The sequence below is a fragment of the Cimex lectularius genome, unplaced genomic scaffold (genome assembly GCF_000648675.2).
Source record: "Cimex lectularius strain Harlan isolate CLEC.00 unplaced genomic scaffold, Clec_2.1 scaffold32, whole genome shotgun sequence".
In the NCBI taxonomy this organism is placed as follows: domain Eukaryota; kingdom Metazoa; phylum Arthropoda; class Insecta; order Hemiptera; family Cimicidae; genus Cimex; species Cimex lectularius.
Window position 1 is genome coordinate 1789230 of NW_019392689.1, and position 21522 is coordinate 1810751.

At 36.3% G+C, this 21522-nt stretch overlaps 1 protein-coding gene across 5 annotated transcripts in view; it reads right to left on the reverse strand.

The window, feature by feature from the left end:
* Positions 1–21522, reverse strand: part of LOC106671975 (beta-arrestin-1) — a 190687-nt gene that overhangs the window by 104344 nt on the left and 64821 nt on the right. For 4 of the 5 annotated variants that reach the window (XM_024225878.1, XM_014403005.2, XM_014403003.2 and 1 more), the window contains one exon: positions 15225–15318. The exons of the other annotated variant lie outside the window; for it this stretch is intronic. The gene's annotated coding sequence lies outside the window, so the exon portion shown is untranslated. The remainder of the gene's footprint in view (positions 1–15224; positions 15319–21522) is intronic. 5 annotated transcript variants of the gene reach the window in all.

A 21522-nucleotide genomic window follows, 5' to 3' on the forward strand; every position in this document is an offset into this window, starting at 1 on the left:
TCTGTAAAAATATGTTAACAACGGAACAATTCAAATTACAAGCTCTAACAAAAAATTTCATTTTCGTTATTGTTAAAATTAAAAGAAGGTTAATAAATGGAATATAGGGTGGACTTTCTAGAGAAGCAATTTCACACTTGGACGGTAACTTATTGTATGTGCTTAACTGACCGTCTTTGGAAATTCTCAATTCGTAAAAACGGATTGTAAATAAAATTGAACTTCACGATTCCGTTTGGAAGAAAAACGAATCCTTTTTATTCAACCATGTCAGAAAAGCAAATTGAGGAGTTAACGGCGGGAAAAATTTCAAGTCAAATAATCAGATAAAAGACTTGAGGTCAATTAAATTTACTAACATACAATTCTCAATTATAACAACGCTTCGAAAGTGAGTTTATTCAGCCATCGGAGTTAGAGCAATTGAAGACAACATAAACGAAGGCCATTACGGGAATGGAACTTGATGGACGCGTGAACAACCTCTTTCCTGGAGCCAATGCGCTACTCATAGATACACAAAGACGGCTTTTATCATGGCTGATAAAACTCTAACCTCGAACTGAACAACGGCACATGCACCAAAAGTTAAACACTGATGACCCAAATGGAAATTGAAAATTGCAATTTTATCTATGCAAGGCCCCTTAACGAAAGAAATGTCAGACTGGACGCAGAAATAGTCATTGATTAATGGCAATCATGTTGAACATGCCTACTAGTTAGTTTGAAGGCCGAATTTCTAGTTATGAAATACACTCGAAGTAAAACTTCATTAACAAATTAGATATAGCTTAACTTTGCCCTAATTAGTTCGGCAAATTTATTACTAACTTAATAATACAAATAGTGAAACATAAACAGTCTTCAACACACAGCTGACCCTTTGCATAAATGGTGATTTATACCAAGAAGATTAACGGCACATTAAAATCATTTAAACCGCCAATAAATTAGTTTGGCCGTTTCTGATCATTTTGGTCTGCCTATATTCAATGTTTATTTCAGATGGCTTCTTAATAACCAACCACAGATGGGTTCAGGGCTCTGCTTATTTCCCTGTCCAATCACCAAATATGGCCAAAAACCAGTCTGACCGACAAAAGCAGCAAGGCAGACCAAAAATGATCGGCAATGACGAGGTTATCAACCCGCATATACCAACTGAAAACCTCACAACATGAAAGACATTACGTTTTGCAAATAAAAGTTGTTCGTCATTAAAATATTTATTATTATTGATTAGAAGTGATTTTTTTTTATTGTCAAATTGAAAAATGAACGATGCAATGGGCGATTAATGAGATAAACTAAAACGTGCACCACATCTTGAAAACGATGATGAATAAACTAGAGGTTTTCAGGAACTCCTATCCGATTTTCTATATTCTGCAGGCGAATCTCAAAATAATTAATAAGTTTCACTGGAATTTGGCGGATCAAAAAGAAAAGGATCATATCTTCTCTTTCGTAAAGATTGAATTTATACTAATATCCTTTTCCTCCCTAAATTTTAAGAAATCTTTATTAAGCAGCACAAAGTATAGCCATAAGACATTTATTTTTAAAATACCTGTGCAGTAATTTACGACTCTTGAAGACTTAATGTAAATTTGTTTCGTTCTAAGGCCGTAAGAGTACTAATTCAACAAGTGGCGGTTGCTCCGCAGTCTGAAAGTCAACGTGTCCTCCACCTGATAGCTAAATTTACATATGAAGGCGTCTAGTCATAAAACCTTCGTCCTGTCGTACCTCTACTGTATTCCCACTTGAGTCAGAGAGGTCGTTAGAGAATGTCAAAAATGTTGGTTTGTCATAAGATGACAAATAGAATACGTGTACGTCTTATTTAGGTGTGCTCTTAAGTAAATGTGTGACACATTCTTGTTAATACTGAAGTTGCTAATGGACTGCTGTCAACATTAATCGGGGGGGACTGCTTATAAAGAGGATTTTATGCACCCTTTTAGATTTAATTAGACTCATACAGCACCCTCCCCTCTAAGAGCTATTGAATCCTTAATTTTGATCTTACTATACACCGAATTCATCTCGGTGATTATTTTATCTATATGCATGATCACTTTCTCTTCCACCAATTCCGCAGAGGAATAGGGCTGCACAATGTATTAGCAAATGTATCAATATTTCCTCTTTTTATTTACAACATACACGACCATACTCAATAACATCAATTTTCTTCATATGACCATTGATTCTACTGATGTTTTCTCAACAACGAGTTATACTTCCATGTTCCTTTTACATTTCATAATGTAAATCACAAAAGTTGCAAGAACTTAGATTCAGTCATATATCTACAGTGCATACTGTTAATCGCAATGTCTGTAAGAGTTTACGTCGAGGTGCCGGTGTTTTTGAAAAAAAAGAAGCCCATTTGTAAGTATGTCCCGGGACCTTTACCTTACAGTGATGAGCGCCGTGTCAACGCCTAAACCGTTGCAGCTACCGACGCCCCTATATGTCTATTGTGAAAGATCATTTATGTGCAAGATGCTGTTCTCATATTTCCTGCTTACTCTAGGACGAAATGTACAGTTATCATGTTTTGTAACTCAATTTAACTAGAGCTTGTCATTAAACTGATGCCATGCCGTTATTTGTTATTCCTTTGTTCTAATCGAATTGATCGCATCGCTCAATGGTGGGAACTTCTCATTGAAAGATAGTCGCAACTTGGGTTCAACGTCTTTAAATAATAAAATGCTCTTGCCCTTGCATCTGCGTCTTTACAAGATCCGCGAATGGCCAACTCCTTCCTACTTTCTTTGCAGAACGCATTAACCCATCACACAATCTTTCTTACAATCAAAATGGTGCTGGAAGTTGTCTAATGCTTAGAATATAGGGTTCTGTATCGAATCTCTTCAGACTAGAATCTCTCTCTAATCTCTTCAGATTAGAAATATGTTCCTGGAGTAAGAAGACTTTAACCTGAATCCTACTATTTTTGTTCAACATCTTTCCCACAATTTCCGGCAAGAAATGACCATAAAAAATTAAAGAATGTTTACTAAATTTAGAATGTTTAAAAGAGAAAAGGAGTAAGGGATAAAGACCAAATAAAGATAATAAAGAGTAGGACACGCAATTGCACTTGTTCAATAATATTAGTAGATGAATAATAAAAAAGTACATATAATATTAATTGAAACAGCTAGCACGTCCATGGTGTTAAAAACGTTAGAGGCTTTAAATTGAAAACAGACGTACTCAGGGGCTTACTGGTAGAGAATTATTTATTGAGCCGGCCATGAATATCCTGCCTGAACCCATTTTACATAAAAATAGTTATATTTAATTTATTTTTAAGAAATAATTCACACGTGTTTTCTGAACACAGAACTTTTAACTTTTGGGAAAGCAAACGTTTTTTATTAAAAAATTATGGGCTTATTTTACGCATTGCCTTGTCTGTCTAACTCTGACTCAGAAGCAAGATATTCAGCCGGATAAGGAAGTAGGTTAGATGAGATATGGGGTTTAAATTAACGGCCGTTCAGATAAGGAAAAAACCGCCAAATGAGTTGCTAAAAAATTTTTTTTAAAATTGGATTGTGATTACAATAAAAAAGACACTTTAAAATCGACAATGTTGACCCGAACAAAACCTCCTGATAAATAAAACAAGAAAGGAAATTGTTCTAGAGTTTGATTGATCGTAGATGTCGGCATTTGTTTAATCCACCTCCTTTTTTCGGTATTCAATGATCCGGTGATTTTCCCGGCTCAAGCTGCATTATTCCTCCACAGTCATATTATAAATCCCGAGAATATTTTTCCTCGTCAAAAAGCACTTCATCGCAGCCTATTAACTTGTGTATCTTGCTTTCGGCAACCACTTCTGCACAAACAAACCTACGTACACGCCATTAACGCCTAATGCTCACTGAAATAAAAATTGTTCTGGTGTATATCAACTCTTCCTGTTGTGTTTCTGTATGTTTTGCCTGTTATTGTCTGTAGACCAAAAACAAGACTTGCTGAGTCAAGTAAATTTTTAACTTTTTTTTTTCAACAAACAACAGATATAAAAACCCAATGTTTTATGCCGTTCCAGGACATTTCTCACTGTGTACGATGTATGCTTTAAGTGTTGATCGTTCGCCGACGGTATTAACGGTCGCCGAAGTATACTGACAAACTTGAAAGTCATTTCCGATAACATTTCTATCATCTCGTAGTCCGCCGTGTGTCTTATTTTATTCAATAAGCCCATTATTGCTACATAAGCTGGAGCGTGTCTCCCGGCGTATTTGCTCTTACTGTGGCTATCGTAAAGAAAAAATTGGAAATGAAGGTCATAACGTGTGTCATCATCGGTATTGATTCTACATTCGAAGAGCTCTTCGTTTCAACAAAACAGCTCTAGCATTATAATGAATAATGGAAGGGACACTTTCCTGTTTATACAACATGTTTTTCCCGTATATCAAGACAATTCCGTCAAAATTTGCCCAAGGACGGCAATTATGGTCTTGTGAGATTTCTTCTTGACGTCTGCGAGGTGATGAACCTGCAGATTGGTAGTTTCATGTCATATTGGGTCTGTCTATCCTCGCTGCTTTCCTTCCGCTTTGGTTAAAAATATGTATCAAAACATAAATCCGAAGAAGTAAGGACAGGCGGATCAAGACCAGACTGGGAAATTCTAGTTTGATCCCGTCATCGCAGTTTTGTGCTGTCATACACGCTGCGGCATTGATATGAACACGCACAGGACTGACCAAATAAAGCACAGTCTAACCAATTAAGATGATGTATCATGAAACTTGCCTAGCTGACATGTGAAACGACATGCTGGCCAGAAATGACTGGAAACGACCAAACAAAACAAATATTTAAAAATGTGTTCAGATGTTTCGTGATGACATAACAGTAATAATAGATCATAGTAATTACCGAATAAGGTAAATTTAGCAACGAATAAGTTTACTCTGTTTTATCTCAACCAAAATCTTAATTAACGATTAATTAATTGAAAAGAGTTTATTTGGTAAAGCGGACCACGAAACCTAATAAATGTAATAAGCAAAATGATGTATACTTCACTAAAGCTCTCCGTGGCCATTTCATTTGTCGCCGAGAATCAAATAGATTACACGACATTTGAAAAAGGGCAAAAAGAGGTTAAATTCGAAATGTGGGGTTGAGATGGGAAGTTAGTGTCCGAGATCGAAGTCACGATAGCTCAAGTGGTAGAGCAATGGCGTATTTAGCCGAAGGTCGAGGGATTCGAATCCCGCTCGTGACACTAACTTTTTTATCTCAACCAATACCTTACATAAAGACATATTTTTAAGGTTGACAGGTGTGATGAAGGTTTAATAACAGTTAAATTCTTGTGTCTGTATGCTTGTCTATACTTTCATGTCATTCTATAATAGTCGACGTTTGGTCCACTCTTGCTCTCCTCGTAGTTGTTGAAATAACTCTTCTTTGGTTAGAAAGCATTTTTCAAATAATAACATTCTAAAGTCCTAGAGTATTGTGCAGTTGTGTGATGTCTTCCTTTTATATCAAATAGGGAACATAGCTTAACGATCTTGCCAAATTTGCACTTATTTAAAATAATTGGGTTCGAATCCCGCTTGTGACACTGACTTTTTATCTCACTCAAAACCTTAATTAAAGATTAATTAATTGAAAAGAATTTCTTTGGTCAAGCGCACCACGAAACCTAATAAATTTACTTTGTTTATTGCAGAAAAGTAAACAAATTGGCAAATTAGAGATTTAATTAGTCCCTTAACCCAAATTAAACTTAAGAGGCGTTTGATTTGCCAATCGGCGGATCCTCAACATCACGGAATACTTATTGTAAATTAAGAGATGAGAAGGATCGATTATAAGCTGGGGATGGGCAGCATCAACACTTCGCCGCGCCCATCTGCAATCGGTTGATGCAAAATAGAAACCACTCCAGCGAAAGCATGTCACAACACTCATTGTAATTTACTGCAATTGCAATTTTAATCAATGCATCGTTTCTACCGGGATTTGCCAATTGGAATTTAAACAATTTACACAACTAGGGAGGGGGTTCCCCAGAATAAAAAGAACAAATTAAATTCAGTTCATACTCATAAAAGTGTAACTTTGCGCGTTTACTCGTATTAAGAATCTAATTGAAAGCTTTTTTTTCCTCACCCTGTTAAATCGCGATTCACGGATTTAGCAGAATTAACAAACGTCCCGAAGGCATTAATTAAAAATTAATGAAATCATTGAAAGACGTTCAATGTTTATGTTTTATCCCCCTTTATATTTATTCTTGGCCACTTTGTACCGTTAACAAAGCTTTCAACAACTCATTAAAATCAAACGATAGTTTAACATTTTTTTATCTCTATGACTCAAAAAAGGTCTGATTCTGTCATTATAGTTTCACATACTAACTGATGATTTTAAAATATCATTTAAATTCAATTTCTTTCTTTAAATCTATAATTTCTAATCGTTTCTAATTATAAACGGAATTATAACCTGAGAAAGCATGTAACTCCTTATATGACCCCCCCCCCCCCAATTTAAGGCTATTCTAAATTCTAACGCGTATCAGCGCACAAACGATAACCTTAAAATAAGCTGGTTTATGAAAATAAGAGGTGAAGTAGTTATTTTAAATAAGTGCAAATTTGGCCAGATCGTTAACTATGTTCCCTATTTAATATAAAAGGAAGACATTATACAACTGCACAATACTCTAGGACTTTAGAATGTATTATTCGAAAAATGCTTTCTAACCAAAGAAGACTTATTTCAACACCTACGAGGAGAACAAGAGTGGACCAAACGTCGACGATTTTAGAATGGCATGAAAGTATAGACATATACAAGCATACATACACAAGAATTTAATTATTATTAAACCTTCATCTGTCAACCTTAACAATATGTCTTTATATAAGGTATTGGTTGAGATAAAAAAGTTAGTGTCACGAGCGGGATTCGAATCCCTCGACCTTCGGCTAAATACGCCATTGCTTTACCACTTGAGCTATCGTGACTTCGATCTCGGACACCAACTTCCCATCACAACCTACAACCATTCGAATTTGCCCTCTTTTTGCCAATTTTCAAAGGTCGTGTAATCTATTTGGTTCTCGGCGACAAATGAAATGGCCACGGAGAGCTTTAGTGAAGATATACTTCATTTTAATTATTAAATGCAATAGAGTTCGTGGACCGATTGACCAATTAACTTTTTTCAATTAATTAATCTTTATGTAAAGGTATTGGTCGAGAAATAAAGACAATTTATTAATCATAAATTCGCGAACTAATTTAACGATAACAAATCTTCAAAGTTTGATCTTTCTTGAGATGAACCCTGTCCCATTTTTTCCTCAGTGAGATTAGGCAAAACGTGGGGCAATTCGACATTTTCACACGATTAAATTGTAGATATTCTATTTTTTCTAATAATCATATCTGTTATTTAGTGGTCCAATATTGTCTGAATGGAGGTAAACTGTTTTTACTTTTTTTAGATCGACTATCGAAACTTCACGACAGCTTAGAAGAGCCGGGTCAACAAAATATTCAGTTTGTAGAAGTATTTATTCAATCGGTTTTGTCATTTGGGTGTGTAATTTTTGAAAACGAAGTCTTCACCCTGGCCCCGTTTTTTGGGTATGTGTGAATCAAATGGATTTCTAATCGCGGAAATATTTATAGGATGATAGGCAGAACCGCAATGTGCGAAAACGACCGAGACATAAATTACCATTGCCACACATGACTTAGGGTGATGCAACTATTAATTTAGTTGTCAGTTACATAAGAATATTTGTCGTTTTGTCGAAACAATGGACGTTTATATTTGGAATAGAATTCTTTAGAATAATTATCAAACAAAAAGTGAATATGTGTTTGGCAAGAACACAGCGAGGATAGTCAAACCTAAAAATATCAGAAACAATCATTTTAATTGTATTTACTTATATTTTTGTCCAAATTGGGGGAAAATATTTAACAATTTCAATTTTCAACAACCGACCAACGGAATTGGCTAATTAAGCCTTACAACCTTTTCCTTTCTTTTCCTTTTATTTTTTCACTATGCTTTTCGGGGCCATCTTCCCGGCTCCCCTCTTCATGGTTGCATTAATTAACAATACAATTTATTGATATTATGTGTGTGCAGATAACACCACCCCATAAGACACTTTGTCTAACGCGTTATTATTTTCTTCAATGTTATTTATGTATGAACTTATGGTCACATATTTCATGGGGGGGGGGGTTCATTAAGAAAATACAATGTACGGTAACATACAAGAGGTTTATTTAACTCAGGAATACCATATGTGCATACATTCATCACGTATGCACCTATCCACAACATCAACACATCCTTTAAATACGACACCATCTTTTGGTACACAGATGGATCTAGAACACAAGAAAGTACATACATGGATGGTAGGATTATCCAAATACTCAGAACCCATGAGAAAGTACACCAGTATCTTCCAAGTTGAGGTCTACGCAATCTAACGAGAGATGTACTCACTTCAACATGACTAAAGGGTACAAGAACAAGAACTTGGCTATCATGTCAGATAGCCAAGCAGCCATCAAAGAACAACGCAGAACAAAGTTAACCTTCGCTAGGTCCCAGGAAATGTGTGAGTAGAAGGCAACGAGAAAGCGGACACACCTGCAAGAAATGGGGCTGCGATACCGCTCATAGGACCGGAAACCTTCTGTGGCATAGGAACCCACACTATCAATGAGTATCTTAGACAGAAGGATAAAAAGAAATCAGTGAACGAAGGAACTCACTCCTTGGAAACAATGCAAGAATCTCCTAACAAATTTCGGAAGGAAAGAAGTAATAGGATGTATCAAAGGACGAAGGAAAAACAGCGAATCCTAACAGAATTCTTACAAGAACACTGCACACTAAACGGACATTTAAAGAAGATTGGTATAACCCAAGACGGCACGTGTACATTCTGCAACGAAGCAGATGAGACACCAACATATCTGTTAACAAATTGTAGTGCTACACTTGCCCGAAGGAGGAAGTACTTTGGGACGTACAATGTGACCGTAGAAGAAATTCATCCATTGAAACCGGGCCTACTAATCAAATTCCTTGACGAAAGAGGACTCACCGGAGTGCTATAGGCACAGAACGGGGATACAATAGCTATTAAATGGCGCAGTATATTACACACACTGACTAATACGTCTACATCTACGTCTACATCCACGACTTCGAATCGCAACATTATCACCAACTATCGTAACCGATTTCGAAGTTCGAGGCGTTGTGAATTTTGGGTCTGTTTTTTGAGTATTTCACAGATGCATGACTCATTTTTATTGTAAAGTTTAGCAACTTCTAACAGCACGAGTTATAATGCTTATGGCAATCGAGGATGAGTAGTGAAAGCATGCCCAACGAGAATCTACAGTGTGCAAACTTGTCACATTTATCCAATCGGGCTAAAAAATAATTCAGTCTTTGTCCACCGTTTCGATAGCTCTCGATCTTCCTGGTTAGCCTTTAATGTGCAAGAATGTATGTTACAATTTAAAAAAAAAATCCAATAGCATTTTTTAATTATATTATTTTATCGTTTGTAAATTTTTGGGTTGAACAAGGTTGTATTCTTACGCTAAGTTTCTTCAAAAAGCGAATCTCGTAGGTACGTAACTTATAAGTAGCAAAGATTGCATTTCTTTCTTGAATTTCCACCTAACTATGTTTTTATGTTTAACTGTACGTTTCGGTCCAAAGGGCTTCGGAATTATACATCTTCGAACGGTACTGCTGCGGATTCTTCTAATTATTATTTTAAGTTAATTATGTTTTTTATGTGGTCCACCTAGTCTCGCTCTATTTACGTCACAACCATCCAACATACTTTACCAATTATTTGTTCGATTAATCTTAGTTTCCTTTCTTGTTTGTAAACGTATTTATTATAACCGATAGCCATTGCTAGCAGTTGGCACGGGCGGAATTATCACCCCTCATTATACATCAACGGAAATGGTGGATATAATTTTGGCCCAAGTAGGGTTGAACAGGAAATTATCGTGTTGTCGAGAAACTCTGCTCGCATCGGTATGGTGAAACGAGTCACCATCATGATCACAAAACTATAACCCAGATGCCAAAGGGGCGGAAGGACAATTTGAACAATCATCATTGAAAGACACGATTTCATAGAATTTTCATTATCCAGTTATAAAACAATAATTTCCAAGCACAACAGAATTTGAAGAACTGGGGTTAAATATAATTAAATATAAGAAAAGATGGAGTGCTTTACGGCAGAGATTTTTTGCTTTTAGATTGGACAGATATTTAATAATAGTCAAGGCAACCGTACTAACGATGAATTTGTTATTTTCTATTTCTATCATTATTACCATGGATATATTGAGGGTATTCACGCAGCCGCTGTAATGTGTACTAAATATCAAATTTTTTTACACAAGTGTTCGCATAACAACCGAGGTCATATAAAGCCGGTGTATTTTGAAAAAAAGCCCATTTGTAAGTACGCCGGTTTCGAATACAGGGCCGCTGGATTCGAACCCGGGACCTTTACCTTACAGTGATGAGAGCCGGTCATCGCCTGAACCGTTGCGGTCACCGACGCCCCTAGTGCCAAGTTATTAACCATTGAGACATTGTAAAGGGAACGACCCAGCATATTTCATTTCATATTTCACAAGTTTAGTTATAATGACGTAATTAGTATTAAACAGTAACTTTTGACTCAAGTCCGTCGTCCTGCCCCGGGTTTCCGTATTATTTGAAAATACACAAATTCCCTCGTAGCTTACTTTTTGCAAGCCGAATCGATTTAGGACCCTCAAGGAAGATATTAACGTCGAAACAGTGCTAAGATGAATTTTAGCCACCCAGGCCGTGAGTTGAAAGAGAATTATGTGTTTAACTTCAGGGCTAACAATAAGTGAGTGCTAACTCCAAACGCACTGTTCACCTGTTTTAATAGACATGTTTATTCAGAAAGAAAAACCAATCTGACAAGCCGAACCAACAATAAACACCGTCCTAAATTCTCGCTTCTAATAGTAGGCGAATTAGCTCATTCCTATTTTCTACAGGAGACTTAACAACCAGTTTATATGTAACCCAAGATCTATACTTTATTTCCTTTGCACGAATAGACTATGATCTACTACCATTTTGATCTGTTAGACGCGGTTCTTTATTTCGCGTTATTTAGTAGTTGTATGTATGTTATTTTGTCAACCGTGTCCTTTTTTATGGTTCCAAAACAACGCGGCATATGGCTACATGCAACGCATGAAAAACTAAAGAAATGGTGATAAGCGGAACATGAAACGACGAAAATATAACCCCACAGATTTTGTCGGTCAGACAAGTTTCATGTTTTGATTCAATCATCTGTTTTATTTGTCAGTTGAGTGCCTTTTTAAGTGTCAGTCACGTGATAGACCAAAACTGCCTACAGGCCGACTAAAATATCGGAAACGACCAAGCTGTTACAAGGAGTTCAAACGAAGCTGTATATTATTTTAATTCATCTTCAAAATATTAAACTGAGCAACCACAAACTCTTCGTATGAAAATCCAAAGTATAAGAACCTTCTCGAATACACGACGTTTATTTTTACCAACGAGCCTCCGGATCAATTTTTTGTTAGGTAAGTACAAATGGAGAGGAAAAGAAAATTGAATCCTACTGGCAAAAGACCTGGATACAATCCTGTCTTAATTGAAAACTTGTACGAACAAGCGGCTTGATTAATCTACGACCGAGCTGAGGAAGACGGAAACAAATACTAATTGAATTTTATCGATGAAAGGCACAAAGAATTCATTAGATTTTGAATTAGAAAAGTTATGTCACTGGGCATTGTTTACGATAGGATTACAATGAAATTCTCTTCGAAAGGGGCCAGTGTTGTAATCAACGTTTAAGTGTATTTACTGGTGACGTTCATTGATATCTACCTAATGGATGAATAAATCACATTCTTTGTAGGAAAACAATTATACAATTATTAATTAAAATAATAAAATAATAATTAATTAAAAAAATACCGTTGACCATTTTTAGATAAACCATATATGTTTTTATTAGTAGTTATAATTGACCGCATTAAATATTTTAATTACTTATTATAATTTTTATCGAAGGTCTTGGTTGAGATGAAAAGGCTCGTGTCACGTGCGGGGTTCGAACCCACGACCTTCGGCTCAATACGGCCCTGCTCTAACTACTTCACCTATCGTGAATACGATCCACTCGGACAATAACTCCTTATCACTACCAACAACCGAAAGGTACACCACTTCATAAGTCACCGAGAATCGGATCCTGAAAATATGGTAAAAAGAGGGAAAATTCGAAAGGTCGTAGGAGTAGTTGGGCTCGGGTCTTACATGCCTATAGAAGCCCCTATTCTTACAAGGGTGTCCGCTTTCTCGTTACCTTCTACTCCCTCATGTCCTGGTACCCAGTAGGGGGTGATGCATACCTAACCTGATTAGTTCGGTTTTGCAATTCAGCACCATCTTTGTGCTAATGATATTTGAACTTTGATGGCAGATTGGCTATCTGAGGAAACCCTCCTTTTAGTTCTAGTAAATCTACCGCCGAACAATGTTCTTCTTTCAATTGTTGGCATGCCAATCGCACATGTACGTACAGCTACGCAGATAGTGTGTGTGTGTGTGTGTGTGTGTGTGTGTGTTTTATATACTATATAGTATGTATTGCGTATTATATATATATATATATATATATATATATAATATTACAATATAATATAATTAATATTTTATATATATAATACAATCATATGTTTTATTTACGTTATATCTGTTTTATAATATATGTATCTAAGTATTATATATATATTATATAATAGATAAATGTATATATCTTTAAACTTTTCGACAATCTGCCGTTCATTTAGTTTTCTTTCTTAATCATTTTCACGTCCCATCTTCTATCAATCAGGACCAATTTTCTACTCAACGTTACAAGTATTAATTTTCCTTAGGAACTGCTGCGCGTCCTCATGTTAGGAATTGAAAATGAACTTACTTTTTTGTAATTAAACAAAATCAATTTAATTAGGAAAAGGCTGTGTTACTGCTAGAGCAGAAAATTATTCCCCGTTCAATTATTAACAATTGATCCGCTCTTTATGGAGTTTCCTTTGAATCAACATGTAGGTCAGATTATGAACTGGAACAAACCTATATTATCTGAACTAGCTCTTGGCTTTAATATATGTTAAAACATGTATTCAGAGCTAATTAGGCTAATAAATTTTTGATATACCGACGATGTTTGTTCTTCTTGTAAAGAGTTAAATCATTTCCCTTTCATAGGTATGTTTACTTTTGTATTCTGTTCATTTGTATTCATTGTAGATGTTTGAGATCTCTTTTTTAATTTTCAAACTAATTTATCGCAAAAAAGGCATGTTTTTGTTGTAAACTAACTCCATACGATATTGTATGGTTTTATTCGTTATAAATTTGTTTATCGGTTTTAGGCGAAGTTTGGTTGGAGAAGTATTTGTTTTAGTCGACGCGCATAAAAATATACGGTTATAATTGGCAAATTTTACGTATAAAGAAAACAACCGTTGTCAGAACGGATACCAGTTAATCCAATTATTCGTCTAACCCTGCCATCAAGGTACGTCGTGCGACACAAATATAATTGGCCGTAGCTTGATACACTCCAAATCCGAGTAACGACTTGTTAAATTTTTCCGACATATTTTCTCCTTTTACATCTTCCCAAAATACACATTTAAGCTTGGTTGGTTCATTAAGGGTCTTAATCCCCTTGCCCAAGGATAATGACCGCCCTCCTGTAATGAAGAACTCACGGGGTGCCTTCCAGCGTTAAAACCTCCATACCTTTCAAAGTAGTTTTCCTAGAAATCCACGCTGGAATGCCGACTCATCACCGATTCGGTTTTCATTCATGGTGGAAAAGCTCGTTTAGGGGTAAACTGTGAAGGTTGGCTACTAGAAAGAACGGACATAATTATAGCGAAATTATTTTTCCTACCTTGTCTAACAGGCAAATAATCGCACTTAAAAACAGCCCCTACGTAAATGGCCAATTTTTACTCATAAATTGTTCAAAAATTCTAATAATCTTTTAAAATATATGACAAACTGGCCTGGAAGGGTGCCCCAGCCACACCAGAAGGCAACAAAAGACATCGCCAAAGAAGTCTGCCCAACTACATCTGTTAACTGGACATTGCCGATTCAATAGACCTTTGAAAATATTAGAAATGGCATAAGTTAGCACATGCATTGTATGTTTCTTTTGAAGGCATAAGAAGAAGAAGGTTTTTACTGATGGCCAAGCTAAATCCAGCTAATATCTAAAGAACGACATGGGTGTTGTTCACGCGAGTCATGAGTCTTAAACTTAATCCATTCTGCAATTGTCCCTCTTTTTAGGCAGATTGATAGCCTGAAGTAGGAATAAACAACGCATACTAGTAGGAGCACCATAGGACTTAGCTGATGGACCTGGTTCATACGTCTTTATAGCCAAATGAATAAGATAAGGGTCAATTCAGGTGAAACAATAAATAATAGTGTGTGGCACAATAAATAATAGTGTGTGGCACAATAAATAATAGTGTGTGGCACAATAAAGAAACTTTTTTCTAAACCACAAAACAGCATCTCACGATCACCAAATATTAATTAATAAACAATAGAATGTCCTATAATGTAGCGTACGCTGACGGCATAATCATAAGTCGCACTAAGGCAGCAGGACAAGAGACCCTGGATTAATTTGAAATGCTGGCAAAGCTCATAGGCCTTAAGGCAAGCGAGGGGTAAATTCGTCTGCGGACATCCAGAAATCCCCCAATCAACCCTGAAGATGTGCGGTTAAACGAGCACATTTCAATATGTTCCACAGTCTATTTTCTTAATTTTCTAGTGTTGTCCACAACTAAGTTTAAGATGCGGCAAAGCAATACTGCTATTTCTTCATCAGGGAGGAAACTATGCTGAGCTACCCAAGCAGTACATTCCTTGGATGTTTTTCGATATCGCATTCCGATACATTACCATATAAATATATCGAAAGAAAAATCGGCTTATTAAAAACAAAGAAATGAGTTATCTCGGTTATATTACGCATTTCAATGGTTTTTACTGTTATAATGATCATATACTTAATGATTACCTGTTTATTATATCGCAGAGGAAGGTGTCAATTTTTATAACCGAACCCTCCAATTAGAAGAGGGTTTCCGCCTTTTTGGCCATAGAATTTTTTCCTGAAAAAAAAAGAAAAACGTAAGGGGTGAATTATTATTGACATTATTATTATTAACTTGCACATATGGTCAATGATTATTTCTAAAGGCAAGATTGGGGCTTTTTCCGCATAAGTTTCCGGACGGAAAAATGCTAATGAAGCCCGAAGAAAAACGGGTGGAATAGCATAAAACTGCCGGTGTTATACTATTATTGATCATTAAATCTATTTAATATAGGTTAAATGAAAAATACCGTTATTATCCAATAAACCCTACTTTTAAAAATAAGCGTACTATTAAAAATGCCTATTTATTTTGACATTGACGTGATATTTACTTTAACACATAATTTACGGTTCTGAACGTCAATTTAAAATGAAGCAGTACATTTTCTCTTAGCTTTAATTGTAAGTAATCGTTGAAGCTAGTAATTATCCAATGCGTGTGGCGACTATTACGAAAGATAAATTTTTCTTTCTTTTACTCAAAATAAAATGTTATAAATTGAGATATATAAAATGTAATGTATGAATACATATAAAAGCTGACTTATTCTTAATTAATCTAGTATACCGTATAAATGAGTTATTGCAGAATGCATACATAAAACATAGCATCAAATGTGTTATTTTTTGTCCTTTTACCTTGTAAAATTATTCATGAAATTGTGTTGAATAAAAACACAGAACCACGAGGACAATTTTCCCCAGCGGTTAGAAAACCTTTAACATTCGGCTGTCACGAAATAATTTATGCCATTAGATTCTTGTTGGAAAAAGAAGGACGACGTCTAGAATTGGATAATTGAGATTAGTGGACCTCCCGTGAGATAGAAGACACCCAGGGTCTTACAGATAACCGACCACGTTTTATTTTTTTCTCGGGGTGCTTTTTCTTGACTTCTCTGAACAAATAATCCTGCATGTGAAAGTTCCGAACGTAAGCTAATAAGCATTTTCTCTTTCAAGTTCTCCCTACTGTATAATGTAGTAATAAATAATTTATAATCATCACATTGGTCGCAATCAAAGACAATCCTTATCACATTTTCATATTTATTGGTCAGACGTTTTAGTCCAATGTTTAATATTTTTAGTCAATAAAAAGTACGTCAAAGTGCTTAAATAAATGCTAATTTAAAAGAAAGGTATCGCTGTTAATGAAATTTTCTCCTAAACAATAATCTGCAAAATTTTTCTGTATTCAAGTTTGTAAAAACACAATTCAGAGTCTAGAGAAATGCAAAATATTAATTAATTAAATTAAATTTCGTACGTTGTACTAATAAATACTTGAAAATTTGTAATTTTCTTTGCCAATCAAAGAATATACTGGCCCAATTATCTCAGCATGTTTTGAGCGAAAGTACTGATAAAAGTTGAGATTTATACCTGCCTTGCACTCTCAACACGACACGCAAGAATGGCTCACTTACTCAGAAAACAAACACTTTGAGCCCTGAAGATGATCTCAATAAAGATCGAAACCTTGGCACGATAAAGAAAATGTTTTTCTGAGACCTACATCACACCAGACCGCATCTCGCGATTTCTGAATAATTATCGACTAACGGTCACTAATCACCACACATTATTAATTTTGTTTTAATTAAATAAAAAATCAACCATCGAGCATATGGTAGTGGAAGCCTGATGGTCTCTTTTAATCATGTTTTTTATTCCATAGAAGCAATATCTAAAATAAATACGAATTTGTATCGCAGTTTGCAGTTTTTCTAGACGTTTTCGGTTCACTCTTAAAACTTTCTGTTAACTTTTGCATTTTGTTAAGTTTGCATATAAACAATATCAAGCATGTTTCGGTTAAAAAGGTCTATGTTCAATAATGCTTGTAGTTACAACAAAATAAGTATATATTTATAAAAATAAATACAGAACTAGAGTTATTAAGATATAATTTTGTCTTACTCTTAAAGCAGTTAATCCGTGAAATATATTTTTCCTGCTTAAGTTTGACAGATTCGACTTCCTTCCCCACCCCATCAAAATCCAATGTATATAAACATAAAACAGCAATAGCTAACTGGCATTCTCAATAGGACACGCTAGAATGGCACGATTACGCAGAAAACAAACACTTTGAGTGAGTAGAAATACTTTGATTGAATATAAAAAATATTTTTTTGCATTGTCTAAATTCACATTTTTCCATATCCTACATGTATTTGTTAAATTTAAACACTGTTTGTAAATTCCATGCCCTGAAGATGATCTCAATAAAGATCGAAACGTTGGCACGATAAAGAAAATGTTTTTCTGAAACCTACATCACACCAGACCGCATCTCACGATTTCTGAATAAGCATCGACAAACGGTCACTAATCACCACACATTTGTACAGAAAAAGCTTTTCCTGTGTAAAGGTCAGTTTTTAACCAGTACCGAATGCACAAAAATTTAATTTTATTAATTTAAATAATCGATCACTGAATTACACTCGGCAATTTGCAAGCCAAAATCGCTAGCATACATTTTAATTCAATTTGTAAACACCGACCGGAATTGACAACTATCCCCTTCAGAGTCTCTAACTGGGAGGCAGAAAATCATTACGAAGTTTTCAGCACAACTAGTCCAACTATCTGAAATTGAAACTTGAAAAACGTAGGGTTTAAATTAATTGAAAAAAGATAACGTGAAATTTATTCTCAAAGAAAGAACTATCTAAGATCAGTAAGCAGGCGTGAACATTAAATATTTATCACGTAGTACTTCAAAATTTTAAGTTTTTTAAGTTCTGTATTATCTTTACCCGAGAATTACTCGGGAACAAGGAATCTAATTGGGAAGAAATTTCAATTCCACAGTTAGTGTAACATCACTCATGAGATTTTACTAGTGTCTCCTTGGACGTCGTTTGTCTGCATTTAATCCCAGCCGGGTCAACTTGTTACAAAAGGCTCAACTCCCTTGTTTAACTCCCTCCTATAATCTCAGCTAGGCCAGTATCTCAACGGGTCTTTTAGTCAATTTTATCGATGACGCCGTATGTTTGCATTTGATATCAAATTTAGTAAACACTGTCATATTTTCTCGTAATTAACTGATCTTATCGCTTTATTGAGAGGGACTCGAGATTCCACGAGATCGATGGAACAATTAATAATAATTTATCGAGTCTATAAACTCGTGTGACGAGTGGAGAGAATCATTTTCTATAAAAAGACAATGTCACAGTCGAGTGTTACCTGTTTGTGATTTCATAATAAATACTTGAAATGTTTTTATTTCATTAAAAACACATACAAACCAGACAAAACAAGTATGCAGTTATTAAATCAAAATACTACAAATTTGCAACAATTTATTACTTAGAAATTTACATTGATGCTATGTAGATGTGTTAATCAGGGCGAGTGATGATATACTATGCTTTAGAGCTACTGTACTCCCCATTTTGACTTGAAACCTTACAGTTACAATGTCTATTATGAAATTTATACGAGAAAACATATGGTTGCCTGGGGAACCAAGCATGTTCTACACTTAAATTCACATCTACAATAATAACCTTAGATGTAGATGTATTAATCGGGGTGTGTTATATACTGCGCCCTTTAGAGGTTTTTTTTTTTTTTTTCTTTTTTTTCTTTTTTTTTTACTGGGGCTTCCGACATCTGGGTCATTTCAGCCCCAAGCTAAGTCAAGTCAATATTCTACTTACACTTCTATTTACAAACACTACATTCATACAGATAAATACATTCATACACATAAATACATCCATACAATACACTCATTCCGTTTGGTCGGTGGAGTACTTGATATTCCTCCACCGACCTATACTCGAACTAAACTAGATTGGGGTCGATGGAGTACTTTTATAAATATTCCGCCATCGACCCCGAACACATACTCATACGCTCTCATCGTTCGAGGGGCGATGATGATGTTATATTTCACCCTCACCCCTCGCCATTCATGCTAATAAATACATGCACTCAGACAAACATATAGACACACAACACATGAGACATACTATATACAATAAAAAAACCCAATTTCCCGTAAAAATCGGAACAGGGGACCCTGAAACCCGCTGCAGTGCTCGAGTACCTTCTTCAGATTGGATGGCATGCCTACGCGCTCCCTGTAGGGAGCCAAGGCATGGCATGTTTCCAGTATGTGGGACACATCGAGCAACCTTTCTCTGCATAAGGGACACCTGCGCGGGCTTTGGCCCAAGAGCAGGTGGCCGTGTGTCAACCGTGTATGGCCTATTCTTAATCGCGTTAGGACGATTCCTTGTTTCCGGCTCAGGTTCTCGGGGGGCCATATACGAATCGTGCTCTTGACGCGCAAAAGCCTCTCGGACGACCCGGCACACTGACGCTGCCATCTTTCTTTTATCATGGTCTTTACTGCTAGCTTGGCGTCAGAGGGCCTGGTCGCGATGGTCCGGTCTGGAGGGTTGGACGTCCCGGCCTTTGCCGCCTCGTCCGCACGTTCATTACCCTCCAGCCCGACGTATCCGGGGATCCAGACAACAACCACCGTTTTTCCGAAGCGCTTCAACTCGGCGATTTTTTCCATCAACAGCACGACGAGAGGGTCCAAAGAGAACCCGTCCCGCAGGGCCCAGACAGCGCTCAGAGAGTCGGTGCATACGAGGAAGGCTGATCCTTCCTCGGTCCGCACCGCCTCGAGAGCGTGCCAAATCGCGTACAGTTCTGCCGTGTATATGCTGCAATGGGGGGGGGCAGCGACCAGGAGGTGGCCACTCCTTTGCTATACACGGCACAGGCCACACCATCGCCAGTCTTGGACCCGTCTCTAAAGACAAGACCAAAACCGGCGTACTTGTTCCTAAGTTCAAGGAAGAGCTATTATATCCCCCCTTCTGACTTGAAAGAAAACCTTACAGCTAAAGTGTCTATTACGAATTTATACGAGTAAAAATATGGTTGCCAGAGAACCCAAGCATGTTCTACACTTAAATTCACACCTACGATAATAACGTTAGATGTAGACGAAGTTGTATTAATCGGGGTGTGTGGTATATTGCACCCTTAAGAGCTATTCTATCCTCCGTTCTGTGCTTATAGAATACTGGTGAGTACTAGTTCATCAAGGAACCTGATTAACAGGCCCCTCCGATGAGAACGGCACCATCTTCTGGAACACTGTCGGATCTAAAACGTAAGAAGTTACACGAGCAGGAGTATTCAATCCTGGAACCAAATACGCGATAAATTAAAACACCATTAGCACAAAGATGGTGCTGAATTGCAAAACTAAGCTAAACAGATTGGGTATGCAAAGTTCACCTTTTGCTGACCCAGGACAGGTGGGAGTAAGGAGCAATGAGAGAACGAATGCCCTTGCAAAGAAAGGAGCTGTTATACCGCGGATAGGCCATGAACGATTGTGGCATAGGGAATCACACTATCAGTGCGTACTTTAGACAAAATGAAAATGTGGAATCAATGGAATTCACTTATTCACTCATAAACGAGTACATAACCGTACAATAAATCCAATCACTGTTAAAAGTCACTGTCACAAGCGGGATTCGAACCCACGACCTTCAGCTAAATACGCCGCTGCTCTACCACTTAGCAATTGTGACTTCGATCCGTCGGACACTAACTTCCCACGTCAACCCCATCTTTTTTATCTCAACCAAAACCTTAATTAATTGAAAAGAATTTATTTGGTCAAGCGGACCACGAAACCTATTTTTTTGTTTTTCGATAACGTTATCAGTCCAAGAGAAATTAAGCCGGGCCATCTAAAACGAACACATTGTGCATACTAAAATGAATAATATAAAATAGGAGAAAAAAAAATCGTTGAATATTACTAATCAGATCAGTATCAATACAACTGGATAAATGTGTACATTTACATTCAAACTTTCTATAATAGAGTAGGAAATCGAATATTCCATTTAGTCCTATGTTATATATAATATCCTCATTTTAATAAATATACACACTTCTCTAAACCTGATTGCATAAATTATTAAAGTAAAGTTTGGGAAGAAGTCAATGATGCGACAACTCAGAGGTATACTGAGTTATTTATACTTATTAACTCCAAACACATAGAGTCGTACAAATTATGAGCGATGTGCACTGCAGTCTGCTCTCCCGTACATTAGCCAAATGAAAATGTGTCACTTCTCTGAATTTGCTTTAGAAATAAGCACGATGTGATAATTAAAGAGGTAAAACATTGCTGGAGTTTTCGCATATATAA